This window comes from Carassius auratus, chromosome 17 (genome assembly GCF_003368295.1).
Source record: "Carassius auratus strain Wakin chromosome 17, ASM336829v1, whole genome shotgun sequence".
Classification (NCBI taxonomy): domain Eukaryota; kingdom Metazoa; phylum Chordata; class Actinopteri; order Cypriniformes; family Cyprinidae; genus Carassius; species Carassius auratus.
This window is the reverse complement of record NC_039259.1, coordinates 17,274,791-17,282,214: the sequence shown is the minus strand read 5'-3', so window position 1 is coordinate 17,282,214 and position 7,424 is coordinate 17,274,791.

Sequence of the window (7,424 nt, the reverse complement as noted above, 5' to 3'; positions counted from 1 at the left end):
TTTATTTTAGTTATAGAAACAAATTTATGTGTTTGTGTGTGTGTGTGTGTCTCTCCCTCTCTCTCTTTAAAGGGATTTTTTTTTTTTTTTGTTATTTCCTGCATGCCAACATTTCTTTTTTCTTAAAAAAATAATTTAGAAAGTACCATGCTGGGACTGTATCCATGGCAACAGCGAAAACTCACCAAAAATAAAATTCATTCACAATTGAAAAGCTAAACCTACACACTACACTTCCCATGATTTTACCCAAAAGGTTGAGAAGCGATCTCACCTGACAGAAGGTCATATCTTGTGATATCTGCAAGAATTTTGTGCTGAATGTGCCCAAGGTCAATGTATAATATGTGCCCTAAGCCTCTATATATATATATATCGTGGCAGCTCGACTTGACGCCAGTATTTTATTGACACCTTTTTTAAAAATGTTTGAATATTTTTGTCCTAAAGCACATCTGTGTAAGACAGATTTTCTCTGCTTCTGTCACGAAGCATGTTTGCCAAACAACAGTCTGTTTCACCTTGTGACATTCTCAGTTTTCTGTCATTTTATGTTTCGACAGTATCCACAGCTGGTTTCCAGAAGAGGGCACTACGGCTCAGGTTCCTGTCCTTCCAGATTATTATTCTTTTTTTTTACTTTGCTAAACTGCTGATGGCTGATATACTCCCCACCATAACTTTTTCAATCACGCTATCCTGCTGACTACAATAGCATCTGTGATTTATGCTATTCCACCTCTTCAGATGGGTTTTATGTGGAACAAACCCCATAAAAGTAGTTTGCTTAAGGAGCTAGATCCCCCCAAATCCAGACATTTGTTGGTGCTAAAAATCAAGAGCTGTCTCCAGCAGACAGTACTGAGGAGTTCAGGGCTCCTGAACCTGATGTACATCTTCTGAAAGCATTTAATTCTGACAGAACTCTCCCCATGCGCTCAAGAATCTCTTCTTTTCTTTCTACATCACTGTGCAGAACAGAGAGGTCGAGGTTACAGCGTGACACTCAGCAGCAGGACCGCTGTGGATCAGATATTGTGCTGCAAGGCCAGAGGCTTGTTCGGCCTGGTTCTCACTGGAGGGTCACTTACTCTGGGGTTCAACAGGATAAATTCTCCCAGGCGCTGTTTGTTCTCTCCGTGAATTTCAACAGGTTTGCAGGGAGTAGCTCCTGCAATTTTTGTGTCATAACGATGACTCGTGTGGATTGTCAGAGCTCTGTCAGGCACATATTCTTTTGAAATCATATTATGTAGGTAAAATGGGGCCAGATAAGGCACAGTTCTGAGATCCAATATCCAGTCGCTGTTGACTGTTCCAGTAGGCTTACTTGACATTCAACAAAAAGTTGCTCATTGATGCCATTTACTTAAGGAAGGGTTTACACTAGTCAGTCGATCATTATCGCAAAACCAATTAGACCGGGTGATCAGCACATCAACATTGTAGTATCTTAAATTTAAGGCAAAGAACAATAGTACCCTACTTCATGACATACACAAAGTTGGAATTTTAATATTTAAGTTCTCTAAAGTCATTTCACTACAATGTTGAGCTAATTACTCTGCAGCCATGTACATGAGACATTAAAGGAATAATTCAGCCAAAAATGAAAATGTACTTAACCGTCAATCCATCCAAGATGTAGATGCGTCTGTTCTTCATCACAATAATCCAGAAAGTATAGGCCTAATCCACAGGACTCCAGATTATCATGAAGTTGTGTTTAATAAATAAATCCAAAATCCATCATAAAGCTTCCCCCAGTGAATAAGTCCATGTTCTGTTGTCCTCTTACATCAAAATCATATATGTTTAGAACTTTTTTGGATTGTTTTAATAGTTTTATAGTAAGAGAATCCTTAACAACCATTATAGCACAAATGTAAATAAAAATAAAATAAACAATGTGTTTAAATCTCATAATATGCATAAGTATTTTAACTGTGACCTAAGCATCCCTTAAATGTCTTTGTTTTTCTCATGTGATTCAACAATAGCGATGACTAAATAAGTGGCCCTGCTGCTATAATATCCTGCATCAACAGATGTAATACTGTTTAATGAAATCACTGTTTTGTGTGTTTATATTTGAGATTTACTTTCTGAAAGTAACATATCTTAAAGCCTCACTGGGCTGGGATTTGATCTGATGTAACATTTATGAATTCCAAAATCCTTAAAAGAGATGAATATGGATAAAAATGTTGCCAGAGCGATGAGACATCAAAATAAAACCCATTCAAAACATGATATAAACCTAATTTCTAGTTGTGTCCTCTTTCGGAAGGACAAACAAAATCGTTTTGCTTTCTCAACGAAACAGCATCACACACCACAGCCTTGAGTGAGCAGAGGCCGGCAGCCTTGAGAATGGCCCGGCTGGCGGATTCTACGAATGAGTGTCCATTGGGATTACGGCACCCACATGTGACGACCTTGGGCTGGACTCCGCTTCGTCCACTGTGAAAGCTGATCCGGTGATCCACAGTGCAAAGTGCAGTGGTTTTGCATTATTAGTGGTCATTATTGGTTTCAAACTCTAACCCCACTCTAAATTCAAGTTAAGTTGTGTTTCACTAGTGGCTGTCTGATGCCTGTTGAATAAGTGGAAATGAAATGAAACCGTGCAGCAAATTGAAACCTTTAAGGGCTGATTAACACTGATCCATGGGCAGATATTATATTTTTATGTAATAATTAGAGTTTACATTGAAATGAGGAAAGCAGGTCTTGCATCAGCGACAGGAGTAGAATCATATTAATTGCCCAGTCTTTTCTGTGCGTGTCTAATGAAGACTACAGAGCCTCCCCAAGGACAGCAGAGGGAATGAAACATGAGTGCAGCTCCTTAACAGGTGAAGCTTGCGTATTTATGCGTGTGTGTGTTTGTGTGAGAGATGGAGCTGTCTGCTGTTTGTCCTGCAGGAGGGAATAAATCAGAGCAGCCTGGCAATGAAACTTTAATGAAGAAACAGAAACAGACTCACTCAGTCCAGCCTTATCATAGCTATATTTCTTTCAGCCTAATTTAATCACCTCTTCCAACCATCCTTGTTTTTTTTCTATCTTCCTACGGACATGAGTAAAAGGTGTAAAAATTACTTCAGTAGTACAAAAAAATATATGTTGTTTTTCAGTATGTTATGTAACAGAAGTAATTTCTTGTTCCAGGCCAATCATTAAAGTGCTCTTTGGAACCTTTTGTTTGTAGTAAATCACGTAAAAGGACCAAAAAGTATGGTCTCAACCCCATTTTTTTTGTACCACATAAATATCTTGCATCCAACCACACTTTTGTTAATTTTGGGCATGGGTTGCTAAAGGAATAATATATTTGGGTCTGTATTCTTTTTAATAGTTGATGAATGGGGTTTTTATTGTTTGTGAGAGTTCTTTTTTTATTGATTTAACTAGGGAATTATACTTATTGATAGTCAACATTTAATCCTGAATGTTTTTTATTTAGAACTTTATTGGTTTAATGTTTTATTAAAGGATTCATGCAATATTGATGCATATGTTTTGGTTCAACCTTCTTGTCTGGGGTACACTTATGATGCCTCAAAATGCAGCCTAGGTAGGCAGCTCATTAAGTTTTGGAACAGACCTACCTTATTGCACAAGCCATAGGACTCACTGGATAACGAGTTGTCTAACAGCTCACCACTGGAATACTACATTCCAAATACAACATTTTAAACGAGACTTCTAAAGATTCAATGCAGAACCATACTAGTGAAATATTAATGCAGACGCCTGAGTAGAATGAAGCAAAACTGAGCAAGTTGGTCCAAGCTGATATACCATAGCTTTTGTTGTCTGTCCAGAAAGCATAGCTTTGGTTTCCTGCTTCATTTGAAGCTCTGAAGCAGATAAAAAAAATCTTCATATCAATGTCTCACAGGCTTAATCATAAAAGAGAGAACTCTTCCTTGACCTGCTCTGCTTGTAATAACCTGCCCTCTATCAGAGATGTCCATCACACTGCGTCTGTGTGTTGCTCAACATGAACTGAAAGCCATTGTGTGTGTGAATAACTAGGTTTGTATGGATATCTGCACGTGTTTTAGTGCATGCAGCAGGTATTTAATAGCATTATATGTGACTGATAACTCAACCTTATTATGACCCTCTGTTCAGCTTTTGTTGCTTGGCAGCAAAAGACCCTTTGGGATCTATTGAAGTAAACCATATTAGAGCAGGGATGCACATGGTGGGGACTTTCCATTTACTTCTGTTGTTTTAATATCGAGCTAATTATATTTTCTATCTCCTAACCCTCATACAAACCTTTCTGCATTTTTATATTTTCATTAAAATGCTATTTACTACATTTATTAAGCTGTTTTCCTTGTGGGCAATGTTGGCTGCTCTCCACAATAGAGGTAATTTCAGGTTTTACTATCCTTGTGGGAATATTTGGTCCCCAGAAATAAACACTTTAGGCCTATTCTAAAATAAAAGGGTCCCAGAAGACAGAAGGACAGAGAGAAAGAGAGAGAGGGGTTAATAGGTTGTATTGATCTTTGCATCTTGTGGACAGGCTTGCTTTAGTGTGTGAATTACTGATGGGAATTCAATTGGAAAATAATATTTACTATCTTACTCTTTTACTTTTTTGATTCATATTGTATTCAAACTGTGCTATGTCAATCTTTGTATTCTTGTATGTGTGTTTTAATGAATCGTGATGTGGAGACTCAGACTAGCTGTCACAATATTTTACTTCTCAGAGTGAGTTTGTTTTTGAAAATCTGTTTCTATATAGGCTATACATTATTGAATATCTCATTTCACTGTTTCCCAGAAAAAGATAGTTTGTTGAACACTTAAGTACTACCTTAAAAATAGCAATGGTAGCAGAGCCCATGTGCCTAATATTCTTTATCTTGGGTTAAAAAAAATATTTTGTTTGGTTGGAACCGCAGCTACGCTAATTATGTCTCTCTTTTTTTTCTGCCATGGGATTGACATCCCAGAGTAACTACGATTTACACAAGCTTCAGTCTGGATCCAGAACACCTGAGAAGAGATGATGCCAACCCATCTGAGGACCTCAGATGATGCCAACCCTGCAACAACATACAGAACTAGCTAATTTTGCTATACGTTTGATTGCATCATATAATTTAGCCACTTCTAAAACCTGACTGGTAACTGTTCAGTTTGTTGTTTATGTGAAAAAAACAATGATAACTTGTTGAAAACTCGTTCAAGGGTTTTCGCTATGAATGGAAGGAGAGAATACAGGTCTGTAGCTACATATAAGCAAAGTGTTTAAAGGGTTAGGTGAAGGTTAACATGCCTATCATTTTCGACTCGTACATTACATGTAACATCCTGATGTCACATGTCTTTACAGGACCTTTAAGGGATGTGTGTGAACGCATGCACATATTCCGGGTAATCACTGGCATTGTGAAAAGGGCAAAATCTAACGACCTGGGAACAATTTCCAGGGCACATTACCCATGTATTTTCTGGAATCACAGTGTGAAAGGGGCTTAGGAGAGATTGCTTGGAGAAGGTGTGAGGGGATTGGGTCTAGAAGGCATGTTGTTAGATGACTAGAGGGGAGAGGTTTTGATACTTCTGCCTCAGAGAGGGGACAGAAGGTGAAGATAGGAGTTTTAGCTGTGGATTAGCAGAATGATTTGCGAAAGTGATTTTTACCAGTATGTGTGCTGCCTGGGAATTGAACCCACAACCTTGTTGCACTGCTAACATAGTGCTCTACTACTGACCCACAGGCTCAATTGTTGTCTTTTACTAAGCAAAATAGACTTCTTTCAAAAACAGGATTTTTTTTTTACAGACCAAAATAGCAGTGTAGAAATTTGACAACATGGTCCAATAGAAGGCATAAGCTTCATTGTTGCCAAGTTCATTCCGGTTTTCATGCAAAATTGGTCTACATTTAAACTGTTGTCGTCGTTTGTTTTGTCAGACCGAGGGTTGAAGAGAACCCCCTTGCTCCACCCTCCAGAACATGAATTTGACTGAGCAGGAAAAATCATGGTCAGGCCATGATTGAGCTAGATTTTAGTAGCAATTGGGCTGGTTTTGTCACACAGACCTGGAAACCCTGTTTAGTAAGTTGCAAGTTGTTAGTTTATTTTGTTTTGTTTTATTTTGCTTTAAATGAATGAAATATAAATGAAATGAGAATGGGAAAAACAACTTCACATATTTGAAAAATAGCTTTTTGCTATTTTTCATTATAGTTGTTCTTTGCCTCAGTGTACTGACTGCATTATTTCCGTGGTCTCTCGTTTGGTATCTAGCAGTGTGCTTGTATATTTGCATTCATTCCATCACACAGCTCACCACATAGTAGACCCCCACTCCCATCTCACTCCTTTCTTTTATTAATTTGATCAGCTGCTCTTGCCAGCTCCCTTGTTACTTCCTGTACCCATGAGCCCCCCCTTCATCTGTGAGTCACCCATTCTCAATGGAGACTTCAGGCAACCCTGGAGCGTAGAGAAAAAGAGAAAGCAAGAAGGACAGGAAGTAAACAGCAAGCTATATGACAGAGGGAACAACAGGGTTTTTGTGTACACTGCTTAAAGAGGGCTATCACTGGAGGAGAGCAACACACAGTGGACAAGTGCAGGAAAAATTAACACTGTAGTACAAGGGCCCTGGAGATAGAGAGAGGCAGTAATGAGGAGAGCAACAGGGGATAGGAAGAGACGAATCTCCTCCTCAGTTCCTAAAGAGTGTGTGATCTCTGAGAGAGCAGTAAGAAGTGTGTGTGAGAGAGTGTGTGTCTGTGAGACAGAGGGGGCAGTATTAGAGGGTCTTTGAAGTAGAAGGGCGTTTGAAGCCTCTGCTAGCCCTCAGTTGTGTTATATAGCATTCACAGGGAAGAAAAATCCTTGAAGTGCACTATGTAGAGGAGGCTGGACATGTTTTTATACTTTCCTTCATTACTTGCAGACCACTACACGTCTACATGGTGTGGCGGGAGGAGTAAATGACAGACACAGAGGGAGTCCCTCAACGCACCCTTCCTGGATCCACGAGGACACCAGTGTAAATGCACGGGGAAATGATAGCTGATTAACAAGGGAGTAGAAGCACCTAACCATGATTGTAAGCCTAAAACAGATATTTCCTGAAAAGTTATATTTGGTTGATTGGAATGTTGTTCTAGGATCAACAAGGATGTTGATCCAGGAACATGTTGTACTTGGTGAAATTACTACGCTAGCCTCAACTTGACATAGTCACCACTGATAAGCTACTACTAAATATAATGTAAAAACTTTCCAATAGACACTGACATTTTCTGTAAAGCTGCTTTGCAGCGATTTGTATAATGAAAAGTGCAATACAACTGAACTTGAATTGAATTGAATCTCAAAGGAATATTATTATTGCTTTAATATTATAATATTACTGCAGTTTTCATGATG